At 41.3% G+C, this 19,029-nt stretch overlaps 1 long non-coding RNA gene across 1 annotated transcript; it reads left to right on the top strand.

Annotated features, from left to right (window-relative positions):
* Nucleotides 1-7,490: 7,490 nt before the first annotated feature.
* LOC137852473 (uncharacterized) lies at nucleotides 7,491-16,704 on the top strand. Its single transcript, XR_011093862.1, has 3 exons — nucleotides 7,491-7,718; nucleotides 9,696-9,785; nucleotides 13,365-16,704. It is a non-coding gene; the product is annotated as an uncharacterized lncRNA (long non-coding RNA).
* Nucleotides 16,705-19,029: the final 2,325 nt, after the last annotated feature.

Raw genomic sequence — 19,029 nt, 5'->3', positions numbered from 1 at the left:
GAAAAAAAATTATTGCCTTCCCTGTCAAAACTGACAGTAATTACGAGTCCAAATATATAGCTGTGATTGACTTGTAAAACTAAATCTGTAATATTTCAAGTTTGTAAGTTGGCTCATGCAGCTTTCAGGAAATATAACCCAGTATTTTCCTTGCAAACTGACATCTCTTTATCCTTTTCTTTTATCGTCTTTGTTTTTATTTGTGAGGGCGGGGAGTAGACAGCATTTATACAGCACGTACTGGATGGCATTTAACAAGTCTGCTTCTGGGGAAAAATAGTGTTCTTTCTAGCTTAACAGCAGCTAAAGGAAAATCAGGAAGGTTTAAGCACATGGCTCATTTTATGTGCTCCTCTTTGTGCATAATTTTTCAGCAATAAATACTGCATATTGATTACTTAATTGTAATGGAAACATACTTGGACAGGGCAACGTAATAGCCTATTTACTGCCTTAATTTTTAAAGAGTTTTTAAATTTTAAAATGGATGTTTCACTAAATGCAATGCTGTGCTCTTCTATGCAGAACTTGGTATAGAAAGGATTTTCTTCTCCAGTCTGTGTTACTGAGAGCTCCTTCTGCTCCAGCTGCCTTTCTTACCCTTCTAAAAGCAGAAAAATCTGTAATTGGTGTTCAGCCTCTGTTTCATATGTGAAATTCACACCAGAACAGAAAAATTATTTTAGATTGATTCGTGAAAAAGCCCCAGACTAGGATTCTATACAGAATTTAGAGTTTTCCAGACTTAGTATAAAAAGATAAAACTTATTTGCTTAAAAAATCAAATGTGCAATAGTTGCCTGGTTAATAATGAACATTTCTGATTACTCATAGTGAGAAGTTATCCTCCTTTGGCTGAAGGAAAAAAATGACACCTACACATGAAATAAATGAATAAACCAAATGCTGACTTAAAGATGTCCTAAAGGTGAACTAGAGGTGCTGCCTGAAAAAAAAAAAAAAAGAAAAAAATAAGAGAAATCTTCAATTTAAATATCACATAATCATTTAGCTGGAGTGCCAAAAATAAGTATTAGTGGTGAAGCGATATATATTAACAGCAACAAAGAGGCACTTAGAAATGGCATGCACAATGTTGTGTATTGTTTCAAACGTACAATACCAGATTATTTTGGAACAGAAAAGATGAAGTTTCCCTTATAGGTAAAAATATTCTCCGTTTTAGTTCATTTCTAGGCTACTGGGTATTTGGATGATATTGCTGTTGGGCTTCTAATTTTTCTTTCTTTCTTCCTTTCTTCTTTCTTCTCTCACTTTTTTTTTTTTTTTTTTAACTTTAAATCCAAACCAGTGAAGCAAAGCCTGGGAAGTAGTAATTTCTTTGAATCTTAATGCAGTCTGTCTTCTTAATGAGCCTACTGCACTGCCCTGAAAACAGCCCTTTACAAATAAACATGCTGGAAGTGATTTAGCCACAATGTCCAGACTGTGTAAACATCTAATTATTACAATAAAATTGTCAATAAATATACATTACTGCTCCCTTTTCAAACATTAACCAACTTTTTCTTTGCTTGATAAAAAGGTATAAATTGTATTTTTATGTCTTGCTGGGTTTTGTTTTCATTACCCTGCTCGCTGCTCTCTAGACAAAAGAATGCAGCCTAATGTCTGAGTTATTCCTGGATGGTGAAAACTCCTACAGTTGTTTATTAACGTAAAGTGCTACGTTTCCTTTCACAGTAAAATGAACTTGGAGCTTTCGCAATCTGATGGTTGCTCATTTAGTCATTGCATTTTTTTCCCCCCCCAAAATAAAAAGGCTATAAAACCTGTTATTGCAGTGGGGTAAGTTCATGATCAAAACCCGCTTATTAGGGGGAGGAAAGAACATAATGCTGCATTAGGACCGAGAGAGCAACTAGGAAAATGGAGTAATTTCCTCAAAAATATTAAGTCCTGCTTTCAGAATTATGGTATGGTGTTGGCCATAATTGTGGCGTACCCCCCTCCTCCCCATACGTACCCCCCTTCTCGCATTTCTTATGTAAGTGGAACATTAACATTAGAAAAGCCGAGTGATATTGAATCCTAATGAGGTCTGGCCTATATGCTCCGGCAGGAGAAGAATGAGGATAATTCATTTGTATGCCGTGAAGCGTTCAGGACTCCACGAGCATCCCCGTGGCTTCGGCTTGTGGTGCTGATCATCTGTTCCTACTTTGGGGGGTTTCATTGCTCCGAGCAGCATCTGAGCTGGGGAAAAAATAGTTAACCGCTTTGCTGCTAGCTTTTGTTATATAATGACAATTTAATACGGTGGCTATTTTTTTGTTAACCTGCTTTAAAAAGGTCTTTCAAATGGTTAAATTAATCTTCTGATTAGCTGTGCCTGCCAGGTAAAATATAAGGAGGAAAATGATGTGGAACACAGTGGTGTAAAATGCATTAGCCAGTCTTGGTAAACATGTCTATTTTAAATAATCAATGTAATGACAGGCAGCCATTTGCTCGGAAAAGATTATTTTAAAATACTTTTTGTTCTATTTTACTGCCTGTGTTCACACTGCTTTTTATTTTTATTATTATTATTTTTTTAAACCATGAAGATGCTCAGCAGAGTGACATGTTATTTAACAAAAGAAAGAAGAAATGTTTACCAAAATCAAGGTATAAAAGATCCGTGCAAATTGCCACGTAAAATGATCTGCACAAAAAGGCATCGGGGAAGAGAGTGAAGGCTGTGCCAAACAGATGGCACACCCTGCTGTGTTTTTGATTGAAAAAGAAAGGTAACATTTGCAGCCACGTCAAAGAGACAGTGATCAGCTAAACAAATTGGTCTCCGAAGTACAGCATTGCTGGAGCAAACCCTGCTGCAGGGTACAAGTGCGGCTGTATTTCACAATAATGCTACGTGTGCGTCGCATCTTTCCGAAGTGAGGGGAGATGTCCCTCTTTCATCCCTCCAAGGCGAGCGAAAGCCTTTGTTGGAGCAAGCTGCAGTGTGCTCTGCAAAAGCAGCAGAGAAATGCACAGACATTAAATGGCAGAATGCTTTTTTTTTATTATTTATTTATTTATTTATTTTTTGCCTGGTCATCTCCAAAGCATGCCCAGGGAGAGCCCGGCAGGTTTGCCATTTGGTGTATCAGGTGTCCAGGGTTCACGGTGAATAGATTTGCGGCGCGATTTATAGGGCACGGGAAGGCGCTGCCAAATAATCCGAGAGGTGCAGCCGGAGGAGGAGGCTGCCACCAGAGCAGCCTCCTTGTGCCTGCGTCCTGCCGACAATGCAAACATCCGATGTGGCAGAGGAAGGGTGTGTGGGGGGCTCCCCCTCCCCCCCTTTTTTTGGGCTCATCTCAGCTGGCAGCCTTATTCCGCCTCAGTAAAGACAAGGTACAGAAATGTCCTTTGGGTGACATTCAAAACTCGATATAAATCCTCTGCTTTATGAGACTGCAGTGCAATAAATTACTTAGCCTAATTGTAGATGTAATGAATTACCATAATTAGTCATGGGCTACATTAAATTAATCAGCATGGTACATTATTTTGCTAAATTACATCTTTGCCTTCCAAAGCCACCAGTGCAGCAATCAGTGTTTCTTGCAAGAGGGGAATGATGCCGTAATGAGAAGCCTTTCTGCTCCTCGAATAGTGACAGGATATGAATTTTGATGGGAGACGGCGAGGTTTGGAGACGCTGGAGCCTCGCCTTGTGCCTGAAGTGCCTTCCGTTGTTAATGATGCTCCAGTCCTCCTGCCGGGGAGCAGTGGGCTGTGTCTTGTGAAGGTTGTGGACGATTCTCCTCGCAGGGGAAGAAAAACACTTAGCTCGTGCTTTAAGGCAAATAATATCGCTGATACAACAAGTCACAAAGCAGTGGGGTGGCGGAGAGATAATGTCTCTGGAAATATTAATAGATTTAGAATGTTCTTTTACATTGGTTGATGAGATTTATAGTTACCAGGTATTTTTTATTATTATTATTCATACCATTTGGATCTGAGTTAAAGCCTGTAGCTATTTTTGTTTTTTACTTAAACCTCCAGCTGTTCAGAATCTTGCTGTTGCTTCCCAGTGAATACGTCTGGAAGCAAATCATACTCGAGCTGAATATTATTCACTATTCAGCAAAATGTTGTTGGGAGAGCTCCAGAGTCCCACCTGAACACACATGCTCTGCTTAGATTTTTATTCGGGGGCGTATAAGTGTATAAAGACCATTATTTGGCTTGATGAATGACGGAGTTTATATTTCATATGCATGAATCCCAATTACTTCAGACATATTTCAGAAGTATGAAATTGCTTTTTTTTTTTTTTTTTTTCCCTTTTCCAAAACACTCTCTTTACAAGGTCTGTCACTTTATTACTTTTACGTTTCAGAACAAGTTTGTTTAAATATTTACTTATACTCACGATGTCACCAGATGACAGCTCATGACAGAGATTCATGGCACTGTCCTGCAATGAGGTTAATTATCCTGGACTCGCAGTGAAGGATGCTGTTGTGTCGCCGTTGTTTCGTTTTCTGGAATGACAATATTTGTGAGCTTCTAGTTTAAAGGATGCATCTGCTGTCTAAATGCCCATCTGCGTAATGAAATTAGACTAGGATTTTTGTAGCGTTCCTTGCTGATTTTGTTGTCCACCTGCCTGCCTTGACTAACGGGTGGGGAGGTAACCAGCCAGCTTAAACATGAGACTATGGGAATGGGGAAAAATAGACAATGGAAGGGGTTCTGATGAGAGTACAGCTCCTTGTCCTGTGAATGTGAGCTAAATCTCTCAGCCTGGTTGGGAGAAAGGGACCTAAATAAAGCCTGGTCACATCTGCAGGGAAAAATGCATAGGGATGCAGAAAAGCCCAGTTTGTAATTTGTGTTTTTGTCCTGGTGGGAACCCATTTAATTAGTGCAAGAAGGTATTGAATTTTAGCTTATCATGCATATTGTTTTCCAGCTGTACAGAAGATTGCCAAGTTTCTAATGGCCTGACCCTACTCTGTAAATCAGCAGTAAATTGCGGCATTTACACTGAGCAAAGGCAAAGGGCTCATTCTGTTGGGTTTGCGCTGTCACAGGAACCTGGGCTAAGGGATTAATGGTCTGATGTTAAACATCTGTCCCCTGTCTTTGGGGGGACGTAAACACACAAAGAGGGAATCTAATGCCATCTACTAAAAGATCTTCAATGAGAGGGAGCCCTTGCTAACATTTCCATCCAGTGGCACCTCAGACACATTGCCTCTTTATGCTAAAGCCCCACAGCACTAAGGGCCCTATAAATAGTCTCCATGTGACAGCTCCGAGAAGAAGAGAGGTTTCCTCTAGACATTAGTTGTGCTAAAAGATTCATCATTACCTGCAGTCATGAAATAAATCTTTGATACTTACAACTATAATATCCATGCTCTACGTTTTATTGCAGATATAGGTAGACAGTCATTATTTCTGACACTTTCTCAGCATTACAAGGAGTACTCTAGGGGAACAACTAGTGTACAGTCTTACAGAAATAGATTGATATAACCACATGGAAACCAGTTACTTGCAGTCAATATAATATTCCCTTAATGATGTTAAACAGTCGTGTAGATTCCAAGTTTAACGTAAAAATCCTATCTTCAAACAACCGTAGTTATCTACAGATTAAGTTGCCAGCAAGGAAATTTATTTTTTCACCATATATTAGTCCTTGGGAAATATATTACTTGGAGCAGAATAAAATCCTTGTTTTTTACTATTATCGTTTGTTATTATTTAGGGGACATTAAGACAAGACAATGGTCAATAGCACTCACTTTACAGCACTTGTGGGAGATGGGAAGTGTAGTATCCTGTGAAGCAGGGTACTAAAGGATGTCCTGTGTGGTGGTGATGTGGCAGACACTAGTGTCATGTAAATTCAGTGGGCGTTTGCATGGCACGTAACTTCCCATACAGAGACGGTGCTGAAGCTGGTTGAGGACCAATAACAAGACGGTCACTAATTTCATTGACCTGACTCTTGACAAGAATTAAGTAACTTGATGGTATTCCCACCTCACCAGTAAGGCACAGGGACTGTCACCAATCTCAAGGCTGCGTGTGTGCCTCACCAGTGGTAGCAGGCTCCACCACATTGATGGCCAGACGGGCCAGCACACCAGGGAGCCACCCTGAATTCTTGACCTGCCTCTTGCACGCCAAGCTTCAAATGTGAATTGGCACTTCTGGAAAAGATGGTCACCAAATCAGAATGAGAGTTTTTAATTCTAGAGGTGCAGTACTGTTATTAGTAGACTTTGCACAACACACAGTGGGCATCCTGGGTCATGAGTCCATATTTTAGTGCTTCTGAAGCCTTGGATGGTAACAAATTTATCATGGGCTATACTGGGTGTCAAGCAGCTCTGGTGTGTACCCATCTGACCTGCTCTGAGGAGGGCTCAACCTCCAGAAAAAGCAAGGTTGAAGGCCAGGGGGTTTAAATCCCATTCTTTTGCCCAGCTGAGACCTGTGTAGCCTCCACACCTCACCTAGCCTGAGTTGGGAGCACTGCAGGTGGGTGCCCCCAGGCGCAGCGGGACCCCAGTGCACCCGCAGCACGCTCCTCACCGCCTGGGCTTACCTGGTGTGTGATGGACGATAATGAGGTTTCAGCTGCCTTCTGAAGCAGAAATGCACACCACCACGGCACAGCCGGTTCTGCTCCTGCGGTCGTGCCTCCGAAAGGCTATCGATTCGCGCTTTCACATTTTTAAAAGGTCACGGCAATAATTCCATCTGAATCGTGCTAAGTGAAAATAGTTTGTAGAGGTAATAGAGTTCCCAGCCGGTCCCAGTGTAAACAAAAGACATTGTTTTTTATTACTGTTTTTTTTTTTTTTTTTTCTTTTGATATTTTAATTACATTTATTTGCCTCGCTCTCACATTGTATCAATGAACTATTTGTAAAGTTGCAAGGCAAGTGACCTTCAATATTATGTGACTCCTGGTTCTGTGCAGAGACATCTCATTTTTCTATTATGTAAGATGTGCTGGAAGCGCTTATCATAATACAGTGCTCACATTAAAAATAAAAAGCGTTAAGAAAAAGAATCACCTTTTTCCCCTTGTCCTATCCTATATCTGTCAATTTTAATAAGAGAAAAATATCTACAGCTCTATGAGTGTGGTATTAAATGTGCTTGCTTTTTGTAAAATATCACTGTAGTTAAACAAACAGCCTTCTATGGCTTGACCAGGAACAGATTGTTCCCAACAGCTCATTTGACAAACAGGCCATATAGTGCAATGAGTTAACTTATTATATTGCATAGTTAGTGCAGCCCAAGTGCCCTAGGAAACTAGGACAGGAAACTATGGATGCTATGGCATCAATTATGTCCATAGCTGTGCTGTAATTAGTGACTTTGTGTTCTGTCTGGTTTATGGGACTCACAACCAAGGCTAAAGTCATGGATGAGAAAGAGAAGGTAAGATTTTAGGCACAGGCTGAGCCTTTCTCTCTTCCTACAGATTTTTCCCCCTTTATATTTGCTTTGTTTTAAATCATTTCACTGTGTCAGACGTGAACATTAACAGAGCTCCTGGATGTTCTCCCAGCTCAGCTTTATGCCTCCGCATGAGGCTGCAGAGGAGCAGAGTGGTGCCACACATGGGGAGCTAAGCTTTCCACCCAGCAGCATGGGCTTTTCTGGTGATGCCCCATGTCTGAGAGGACACAAAAGGATATCCCTCCTAATCAACTGTAGCATTAATGGTAAGTGGCATATGTAGAGATGAAGGCTTAAGCGTACTTTGTTCCTGTGTACATCTCTTCAGTCCCAGTACAGTTGCCATCACTCACTCCACAATTGGTTGTTAATTTACTTTAATACCTGTGTCTGTAGCATGTAGAGCTGATAAATAGTGAGAAAGTATGTGATGGGTTATCTAACCTTCTTCATATAGATGAAGCACTACAGGTCTGAAATCCATTCATGCTCCCTGAACACGCCTTACTCTGGTTTTCTATTCATAGTGTTGTAAATTTGTCAGCCTAATGGGACACTTTGTAAGACGTTTTCCTTTTTAAGTGCTTTAATGGGAGTAGGTATTACATTGATCCAAAATCTAGCTTAGTGTTTCATATCGTGGAGTCTGGAATTGTGTAGCGAGCTGCGTAAAAGTTAAGTGGTGCTTTGTTCTTCCCTTTATTTTAAGCTGAATTTTGCCAATCTAAAACTCAGCCTGCTGTGTATATATGAAATAAAATCAGCACACAGTTTAGCCACCAAATTCCAAGGTCATACCCTGTTTGAATTTGGTATAAACAGAAGTGGAGGTGGGAAGCAGGCAGAGCACATAGCCAAACGCGTCTTTTTTCCCCTCTTTCCCTGAAGTGGGAGGGCTGTGGCAGTGGTTATGAAATAACTGTGCTAGGACAGACCCAGCATATAATGAGGCCAGTAACCTGTTTTTTGACATCGAGTCAGCTGGGACACTGACAGGGTAAGACTGGTGCAGACATGCATGGCACTTCCCTAAAATATTCCCCAGCATCCAATTTGCGGGTCAAGTGCTTCTTAAGCAGCAGCGATGTCTCTATATTTAGTAACACTGATGAATTTTTCTTCCCTGAAGGGATAAAAGTGAACTCAGTTACTCAGTGTGAATGTTGGCAAACTTTGGAGAAAATTCAGATCTGAGCTTCTGGATGTTGGAGGTTTGGGGTGAACAAGGCTTAGTACGAGCACAGGCAGACACGAGATAGAAAGGTTTGCCTTGGAAAACCAAGAGGTAGATGGGGACCTGACAGAAATGGCCATCAACAAACATCCTGCTCTGAGAGAGGTGGAAATGCTGAGATGCAGTCAGGCATTTCAGCCTGTGAAGTAAGCCTCTTGCTGAGCTGTGTTGTGTTGCAGAGGGCATCTGCCTTGCACAGAGGCATCCTATGGCATGATTACAGGCCAGGATTGTCACTGCTGCTCAGACACAACCTGGGTTTCTGATTTCTCCAACCTCCCAGTATCATTCCTGATTTAGGAAGAGAAACATTTTCCCTAAAGCTGTCTAAAGCAATACAAGTGAAATTTTCTGGAAAATGCGGAATCAGGGGACAACGGCACAAGAGGAAGGCTTGCAAAGCTGGTAACCCTTGCAGGTGCACAGGATCGCAGGAACCCCAGCACAATAAAGTGCTCTTGGTTCCCCAAGTGCCACACCAAAGCCTGGCTTCATGGATGATGGACACTGCCAAGCTCACACAGAACACCCCAGCCCTGCACCTTTGCTGCCCACGCTGCCCCCAGGGAGCAATTGCAGCCCTGCTTACAGCTCTCCTGCTCCTCTGAGTAACATCCATGTGCTGGGCTTCCTCTGCACAGGGCTGCTTTTATTCCAACAAAAGCTATCAGTCTGTGCCATTGTTTATAACAGGGAGGAAAAGTCATGTGCCATTGGGGAAGAAAAGTCAACACCAGAAATCTTTCCCGTACTGCATAACTTTTGAAATTTATCATGGCATGGATTTCTCCGAGGGCTGACAGTAAGGTGACAGAAGGAGCTGTCTCGTGGTTTCTCTCTCTCTCTCTCTCTTTTTTTTTTATTTAGTTTTTCTTTATTTTTTCCCTGTGTATGAGAAAGCTCTATAAATAACAGCCACCAATGCAGGCTGGTGCAATTGTTAGAGACACTTAACCTGCTGGCTATAGGTGTCTTCTGAAGCAGCGTTTTTCCTCCCTTCTTAATCCAGGGACACCGGTGCTGCTGGAGGAGAGGCAGCAGAAGTTTGGAGCATGTTGGTTGTGTACTTTGTGAACTTCTGCTGTGGAGAAATGTCAAGGTCAGAACATGATTGAAGAACCTTCTTCCTCCCGTGAAGTCGCTGTTCCTGTATGATATTGTTTTCCACTGTAGAAGGTTCTCTTAAAAATGAGGTTGAGATCCCTAAAGAAATTGCTTCAATCAGCAACAGTGCTTAATGACTGTTAATGGGAAGTGGAGATAGGATAGTAAGTGTTACTTTGATTAATAAGAGAACTGCAGAGAATTTAAATTGTGCCACTGATGGATTATTTTCTTCAAGCTTGATAAGCGCTTCTCATTTGTTCTTAAATTTGGTCAATACTGTTAAAGACAGCAAAATGAAGTATAATTAATTCTATTACTGCTACTCAGACCCAGTGTTACTGGGAAACAGATTACGATGCAGACAACAATGTTAGGTAACACTTCTGATGGTTTTATCATATGAAGACCGTTCAGGGCTGCAAAACAGAGAACCTTTTATCCTCCACGCTCAGAAACTGCCCAGCTCTCATTGCCTTCCAACACATGTGGTGGTCTCTTTGAATCTACCATGGAAATATTTTCAGTGAAGGAAAAAGCTGACTGTGAAGTACGTAGGCAAAACAAGGAGCTCCACTTTATTTCTCACTTGATGTACATTTCATTTGCAGACACCGTGTCTTGTGAAATTAATCCCCCTGCATGCTGCTAGGGTCCAGCTCAGTGACTAAGTGCTAATCCAACATCAGTATCCAACAAGTTAGCATAGACTCCGTGCTGGTATACACACGAATCATCACTATGCTTTTAAACACACTTACTTCCATTATACAATAATGGAAGGGTAAATATGCTGAGAAATGCAGTTTATTCAGAGACTTTTGTACCAAATCCGAAGTCAGATTTTTAGGAAAAGGTGGCCAACAGCTTACCCATCCTGCTGCCTCGGAAGAAATCCAGGCTACGCGCAAAGGGATTGGGAAACAGTTCTGTGCTTTCATTAGAGGTAGCTGCAATTAGCACTTAATTTTACAGACTGCCTACTTCAAAGTCTATGCTTCTCCAATTCTGACTGCAGAAAGTCATTGTGTGAATTATTTCGAATTAATTTGAAACCAGAGTGTGTTGGCTAATAGTATAGTTATAAAATCAATGAAGGTCTAATTCTGTTATTAAAAATGTAAAGCTTATGTATTATGAATAAAGAGTTCATTCCTCCCAAGGATATTCCATAAACATAATTTCTAAAAATATTGGAAACAGAGAAAATGTATTTCAGGCATGAATTTGGGTGCAATGGTCTGTACTCCAGAGTGCAAGAATACATTAAAAGACTCTCAGGTTGAAGGTCATGTTTAAAACTCAGAAGCACAGAACGAAAAGCAGTGACAATTCCCTTCCCTCTAAAAGTCTCTGTTTATAGCTCTGCCTGCATTCCACGCAGCAACAGCAACCGAACATCTTTCATTCACTTGACTTGTTTGCAAATGCTTGAGGGCTGCTCATAAGGAATGTATGCGTTGGCCTGGTTGAATCACTCCTTCATTGATACTTTCTTTCAGGTAACCAGGGTGAACGCTGACCCTAATTGATCACTGGAGACACACTTTAATTTCCCAGGAAAGGATGTCAAGGATGCCATAATCTTTGCAAGCAGAGAGGCAGCACCTATCACGTATGGAATAGCAGCATCAAAGGGCTGATGGTCTTTGTCCTTAAGACAGCTGCAGAGCAGTCCCTGTAGCCAGTATACACAATGCCATGAGTCTGAAGGAGAAGGCTTTTAGATCAAACCAGCAGCCTTGTGCATCACTGCTCTTTCTGCAGAAGAGCATTTCTTCTAGGAGCAACTTTTTGAGAGATGGCAGCTGGCATCTTATACCACCTCTGGTGCACCAAAACCACAAAGAAACTTTAAATCTTAGGTATTATCTCTGCAGAACTAACCAGAGATTTGGAGGCCAAATAAACCCTTCTCTCTCCTCATTTTTTTTTCTGTTATTCCATTTTAATGTCTGTCAGCTTGATAGAAACCCTCACATATGTCTGTAGGTGTGTTATTTGTTTGTTGCTGCTGTTTTATTATGCATCACAATGGAAATTCTGCTGGATAACTTGCTTGCAAAGTTGATTCACTGTGGGAAAAAAAAATGGGAAAAAAAAAGGTAGATCCTATATTCCGCTTTACAACAACTATCCTCCAGAATTAAGGCACATATGTTTGAAGGATTGTGGTGCTGTAAATGTATTTTTCTGAAGGTACTTTAATAGCGTTTGGTTTGTTGTAAGCCAATGTTTCAGTAATGAAAGAGAGCCCTGCATGCACCAAAAGCCCTTATTAAGAGAGGAGTACAGTCTGCTAAAGTTATGGGGGTACGTGGCTATCATATAAGTTTATTAAATCACATAAAATTTCAATTTACACCATAGTATTCCATGAAAGATGGAGCACACAAAACCAATAAGTATGCCAATTTATTTCATGTATGAGTTGTATTGTTGATTGTGTTAAAGCTGCCATTTTCAGAAGCAGGATGATTTATGCTAGAACAGTCATTTCCTGTCTCCGTTAAATTTTGAAGAAGTTCATTACAGATTGAAGATAAAATGAAAGTGGTATCAATGCTAATAAAATGCTGACATAACCTTATGTATTGTTGGGAAGGGGGAAATACATACATGTATGTACAGTACATATATATAGACGTATATTTGAGTATATTTGAGTGTCTCTTCATTGTGAATATAGTTTTGTGGAAATGGAGTGATGCTGCCCTAGTGCAGTGTGTTTGGGCTTTGTTCTGCTGAGGGGAGGTGAAATTGCTTATTTTCAGGCCTTTTTTTCCACAATACTTCTAGTTTGGGTGTTGTTTAGTAACAGTTTTAACAATGTTTGCAAAGTCAAGATATAAAGTTAGATAAAGTTCATGAGTTCTCAGTTAAATGAAGCTGATGCTATCCCAGTATGGTTTCTCTTATTTCTACCCATGCTTTTGGAGAGCTTAATTTATTCCTTCCTTGCATATCAGAAAATACTCAGGGCATGGACAAAGCTTGTGTTACTGTGAATGGATTACAAGCGGTGGATTTTCATTCTAGAATTTGTGCTATAAGCAAGAAAATTTCTTTATTCTTTTTTTTTTTTTTTTTTTTCTCCTGGCTTCTGCTGTCATTCCTTTTTACCATCATATTCAAGATTTGGCAGGAGTGTCCCATTAATAGTGAGGTGAGAGGTGCCATCCTGCAAATACATGGCCAAGAACAGGGGAAGGAGTGAAGCAGCCTCTTTTAAGTAAGAGTGAATTTAAACAAACAGGGAGGATGGAAATTCATGATGGACATTTTTGGGAAAGCTGTTTTGGGGTTGGGCAGGACTTGGATGGAGCAAGTGGTCATTAGTGATCTTGAAGATGGTGCCTTTCTTTAATGAAGATGTTTTCAGCAGTGTTCTGGCATCTTTTTGGTCAGAGCAGTGATCCCAGAGGAGACGACAGAGAAGAATATACGTTGAAAACATAAAAAACAATTGGGAGTTTTTGCTGTCACACCGTCAGGAAGCAGAATCTGGGAGACACTACAGCATAACCAAAGCTCCTCTGCTCATCCCCTCAGCCCTCTTCTTCATCTTTTTCAGGTGGTGTTACCAATTATGTGGAGGAAAACCAGAGGTAACCACAGTCACTTTTCAAGATTTTACAGCCCTCCAAATCCTGCAGAAGTCCTGAGGGCAAATGATGTCTGGGAGGAAAACTGCAGAGGGAAGGGAGAACAGAAATCCCTGTCTCTCAGTCTCTGCATAGTCACTCTTGGCTGGATAGACACCTTTCGTCTTCTTGCTTTATTGCCAGTCATGCCCTTGGATGGCTGTGTAGCATAGTCACAGCCACGGCGTAAGGCACTCAGCCCTTGTAATGCTTTTAAACTAACGAGGGTGCAGTGGATTAGTTCAGGATACATCACACCAAAAGGGCTCTGCATGTCATTTATGTGTGCTTCGTAATGATTATCACTTTTTGTATAGCCTGAACATAGCTCCACACCATTTTGGAGCAGGTTTGAGAATGTTATCACGATTGGCTTGCTAGGTGAAAGGCTTTTCTATTTAGTTTTTAATAGAGCAAAAGTGACTCTAAATTTGTTAATATTCTTTAGGTTATATAGGACAAATTACAGATAAGTGAATAAGTAATGAAATTTGTAATGAGAATTTCTCAAGTATGAAATGTTGGCACAAATTAATTGCGGGATTTTACAGCTATTATAGTTTATATCATAAATGCAAAAATGACTAGGGCTTTTTAATTACAGTAGGAACACACTAAATTTTTATGGAGTGCCATTTCGTTAAAGAGGTACTTTAAGCGTTAAGAGCAAATGCCATCCATAACAGTGAGCCCAGATATCTGTGCCACATCAAATAAATATGCTGCTGCTATGAAATTGTTCCTTAGATACTGTAATTGACACGAAGACTAATGAGAGTTCTCTTTTCACACCTTCAGTTTACTGTGTCTTCCCTCTTGGTCATTCCTTTTCTTAATTACTGTGTGCTTGCAGAGGGCCACAGCAAATCCCTTGGAAAAATATACAGGGCTTTTCCACTTACCCTTCAAAGCTGCAGTGTGAATTGCAAAACATTGGTGTCTCAGTAGAAGTTAATATTATTGTGGAAGGGAGGAGGGAGGATGGCTGGATGCTAATTCTTATTAAATATTTGATGTGTAGAGAAATTGAATACAGTAGAAACTCAAAGAAATCTCATTACTTCACAGAACACATTGCATGCTAACATAGAGATGACTTAGACTCAAAAACTAACAGGCAGATTTAGTAAGGAAGCAATGCCCTGCTGTTCTTTTCTATTAAAATAAGAAATTTACACATCCTCTGCTACCCTGCTCATCTAGACATTTCTCTGAGTCAAGAATACATTTTGAAAATTTCACTGCATGCTCTATGCCTCCCCAGCGATGCTACGTTAAGCTTTTCCCCTCCTCTTCTCACTTGGCTGCTCCCCGGGCTGGCTGGAGAGCAGTAGGTGCTGCAGATCCTCCTCCGCCTGCGCCTGGCTCCAAGGGTCCCCCGGAGCCTCCTTCTCCAGCCAATAAAGATGATCCACTCTTAAGGACTGATGTCTTTACGTAGGCACATGAGACTGCAAACCCACGTCCTTCCTCGGTGCCTCCTCCAGTACACACGGTGTCACAGACTGCTTCCCCAGTTAAGGTCTCTAATCCATCACTCACAATTCCTTAAGGGGATTAATTAATTTTAAAAATGGTCATGTTTCTACGTATGCTAAATGCCCTCCCTCAAGGACAAATGCTCATCTTTCCATTTGCACATCTCTCTTGATTCGGCTTGTTGGAACGTCTGGTTTTATGTCTTGTGTTAAAACAACCCCAAAACCTCGCTCGCAAGGAATTGCAAATGAACTGATCATCAGAGAGCTTGCTCATAATTAGCTGCTATCCTTTTCCTGAAGGTGAGTCTCACTGGAGTGGAGGCAGCATGCAAATATGCTGTCATTGCATCCAGGGGCAGGTAAGAGAGCTCAGAGAAATGAGCTCTGAGGGGACCCCAGTCTGGTGCTGCAGTCTGGCATCAGCTCTGGCACTGGATGGACAGTGTTAAATGTCTCCTTCTTAACCTCACAACTCATTTCTTCATCTGCGGGTTTTTAGTGTGAGCTGCTTCATAAATTGCTTTCCCAAGTTATGTTACAAGTGTGATTGTACAACAAAAATATGACAGGAAACATGGCATGTAAGCCGGACATTGGTATGCCTCTGTTCCCAAGACAGTGATGTTCAATGGGAAGTTCTCTGTCACGGCTGGGTGACCACTTATTCCGTGTTCCTTGGATGCAGGCTGGCACTTGATCTAGGTGCTGTTGACTAACATTTTCTTTGCTGCACCAAGGCTTTGGATGGTGTTTTTTGCTCCTCCTCCTCTCTTCTAAACCCATCACCAAGGGAGTCCTAACAAGTCTACTTCTGCATTGGGTTATTACTGGGGTGGAAAGCTGAGATTGAGTTATGTGAATTTAACTTAGCAAAAGCAGAGCAACAAAATATCTCCCAGGAAAAACGGGTAAGCTTCTGGGTCCTGATTCACACCGGTTTTCAGGGATTTAATGTACCTTCGATAGTGAAGACGCATCCCCCATGGCTCTGCAGTCTACCAAACCATCAGGTGGCCATCAGGCGGTCATGGGCCTGCTGGTGCTCTGGTCTGACCTGTTGCACTGGGTTGTATACCCAGGGTTGTTCCAGCTGATCCTCATCTTACAGCCCATTTCTGTGAATTGGGCAGGTCCTACAGACTCTGTTAAAATTCCCTACATGATTTCCACAGAACAGAAGGGTAAAATGCTGCACATCCCCTCTCTTCTGCCTTATCCAGTCAGTTCCTACATTCTTATATCAAGACTTGTTAAGAATCTCCCAAACTTGCTCATTTTGTGAAAACAAGTCAAGGTTATTTAAGTCTCGCTCCAAAAGCCATTTGTCTGAAAGATTTGTCATAAATATGCCATTGTTTTCCTAACTGAATTTCCGGGAGTCCTTCCTCTTTTTCTCTCTTTCTGGTTTCTTAACTGCAAAAAAAATATAGAGACAACAAAACTACATTAAATACTGCTCATCTCCTGTTCAGATGTAAAGAACAACTGAAGCTGCTGGTGAGGTGACAGGTGGTCTGTGCCAACTGTGCTGGGTGGCACAGAGCTGTGTGTGCTCCAACCTGGTCCTATGAAATACCTCTCCTGCACTTTTTTCTGTGACATGAGCCACACAATATCATGGCCCAATAAGATTTAATAGGGATAGGGTTAATCTAGCCAAATAATGGGAAAGAAGCTAAACAATAAGAAAAGAGCTAAACAAAAAGCCACTCCCAGATTACAATTGCAGTTGTACTTATCTTTGCCTGAAATGTACATCTCATCAAGGCAGCTTCTGAAGGGTCTTGCTCCTTTCCATATGAATACTACAAAAGAATACATATTCTTGGCAGATTTCATTAAAATAGAAAGAAGAGATGGCTGCTGAAATGCTCTCATTGTAAATGAAGGGCTTTATGTTTACACAAAAACCACTCCTGGAAAAAAAAGTAATTTTGTTAATGAGATATACCCATATCTCCTGGGAAACCTTTCATTGCTAAGGCACTGTTTCAGATCCAGCCCAGATCTACAATAAAAAGCAATAACAACTAGCTGAAAAAAGCTCATGGTTCATCTAGTACTCCAGTAGCAGAGAAATCTATGCTGCACACCCACCATATCAGATGGCGGTGATGTACAGTGTCAAAATGAGCAGTGGTGTTGCACGAGGAGCTGAAACCCAGTGAAGAGTGAGAAAAAGAGGAAAAGAGGTGATGTTAATGAAAGCCCACGTGGCTGTGTACAGAACTCTGTTTTCCTATAAGGTAGCTACCAGATTTCTTCCTACCAGGAAGCTAGGTTTACACTGACATGTCCCAGTAGCCTCTGGATTTTCCCCAGGACTCCTGGGATCATCCAGCTGTTGTAACGCACTAGATGATCTGCTAGATGCCAGACCCATCACAGCTACAGTGTGTGCTGACATGCAGATGTACTGCAATGCAGCATGAGAGGTGGTCATTTCTTAAAGTCCTGTTTTAAATACGTCAACCCTAATCCCAAACTGGCTTGATTTGCATTCTTTGGCTTCCTTTGAAAACACAAAGCCTTTAATCTTTATTTTGAGGAATTTGACCAGGATTTTCACTGGTCCTTTTTCCTGACCTACCTTGCTTGGCCACATCAGAGAAGTGAAGGGCTAAGTAGGCATGCCCATTCAGCAGTGGTGTTCCAAGACAGACTTTCAATGTACTGGAAAAGCAGACATTTGTTCTGCTGCTGCCTTGCTGAAATGTTCCGTGGAGAACTCTCTCAATCCAGCTGCTGGTGCCTTTCATGGGTACCAATTAAATTTTTATATAATGTTTTATACCCATAAATATACTCTACAGACTTGCACATAATTCCTCTGCTACTTAAACTGCTTTTCAAAGTCCTTTTCTGCAGGCTTATCTTTGTTTAGCTCGTGCTGATTAAAAGGCGAGATATATTTTTAATAGGCTATGTAGTACCACGGAACACACTTCACATAAGAGAAAAAGAAATGCATTCAAACTTTTCTTATTCATGTTGAGTAGAAGACATTGAATTAATTCAGCTAACCTTCCTTTTGAATAATTAATAGGATTTCCAGGGTTCTGAATACTTTAGGGACAAGGATTTTTTTTGGACAAAGAAAGTTCTTGAATGGTCAAAACTTTGACTAGAAGTAAGCAAAACAGCATAAAAGAAGAAGATCTGCAAAAAGCTAAAAGTCTAGAACTTAGAACTTGGAGTTCAAGATTTCTCTAGAAGTAATTCTGAGACTTTTGGGGCCAAAAATAGCCTGGAGGATGTCAAGGAGAGCAGTGCCAAACCCTCTGGGTAGACCCCATCCCGAAAGTGCCAGCAGGAATATTTCCATAGAGAACCTGATTTTCTATGAGGAATCTTGCACTTCTTTTTTAGTGCAGCTTGTTCCTCTCTGTGGACTTTTTTCCCCTCCACAAATAACACTTAATTGTTTGTTTTCCCTGTAAACAGAGACGAGAGCCATATTGCACCATAAAAGTAATGTTGTGTGGGTTCCCATCTCATCAGCTCTCCACGACTGCTGTGTCATGCCTGGGTAGTTTTCAAGTGCTACTACAATGTGAGAAGACATTGCGCAGAAATCCTGCTGATTTATCGGAAATAGGTAGGCTGTTTCTGCATAACATAGGCTCTGTGGTCTTGAGGTCATCTCTGTTCAGATGAGAGGCGACCTGGAGCTGGTCGTGACTCCTGGGGAGGACAGAGCCCTGATGCATCATACTAAGAGGGTATAGGAGTACTTTTTCCAGTCCACCAGTGGAGAGTGGTCACAACAGCTTACCAAGAGACCAGGCTGGCCTGGAGAAGCATAGGTGGTTGTGATGGGAAGAGCAGCTGGTGTGTAGAGACAAAGTGTATCGGGGGAAGGAAATCGTTGGTTCCAAAATGATAAAGTGGGCTTTAATTGTCCACATCCCAATGCCTGGGGGAGCACTGCCAGGGAAACTAGAACAGACGGAAATGCTGCTGACATTAGAATAATGTGCTGCATGCGAAACCGCTGCAGAAACAGTTAAATGGCTCCTTTGCCAAGGCCACAGAGTGAAATGTTACTACACCATGGGGCGGATTAAAATATGCATTTTCTCCTAATTGAGCACAGCGGACTCAGCTGGAGGTC

The sequence above is a fragment of the Anas acuta genome, chromosome 2 (assembly GCF_963932015.1).
Source record: "Anas acuta chromosome 2, bAnaAcu1.1, whole genome shotgun sequence".
Classification (NCBI taxonomy): Eukaryota; Metazoa; Chordata; class Aves; order Anseriformes; family Anatidae; genus Anas; species Anas acuta.
Note: the sequence above shows the minus strand (reverse complement) of the source record. Positions and strands in the feature narration are given on the sequence as shown.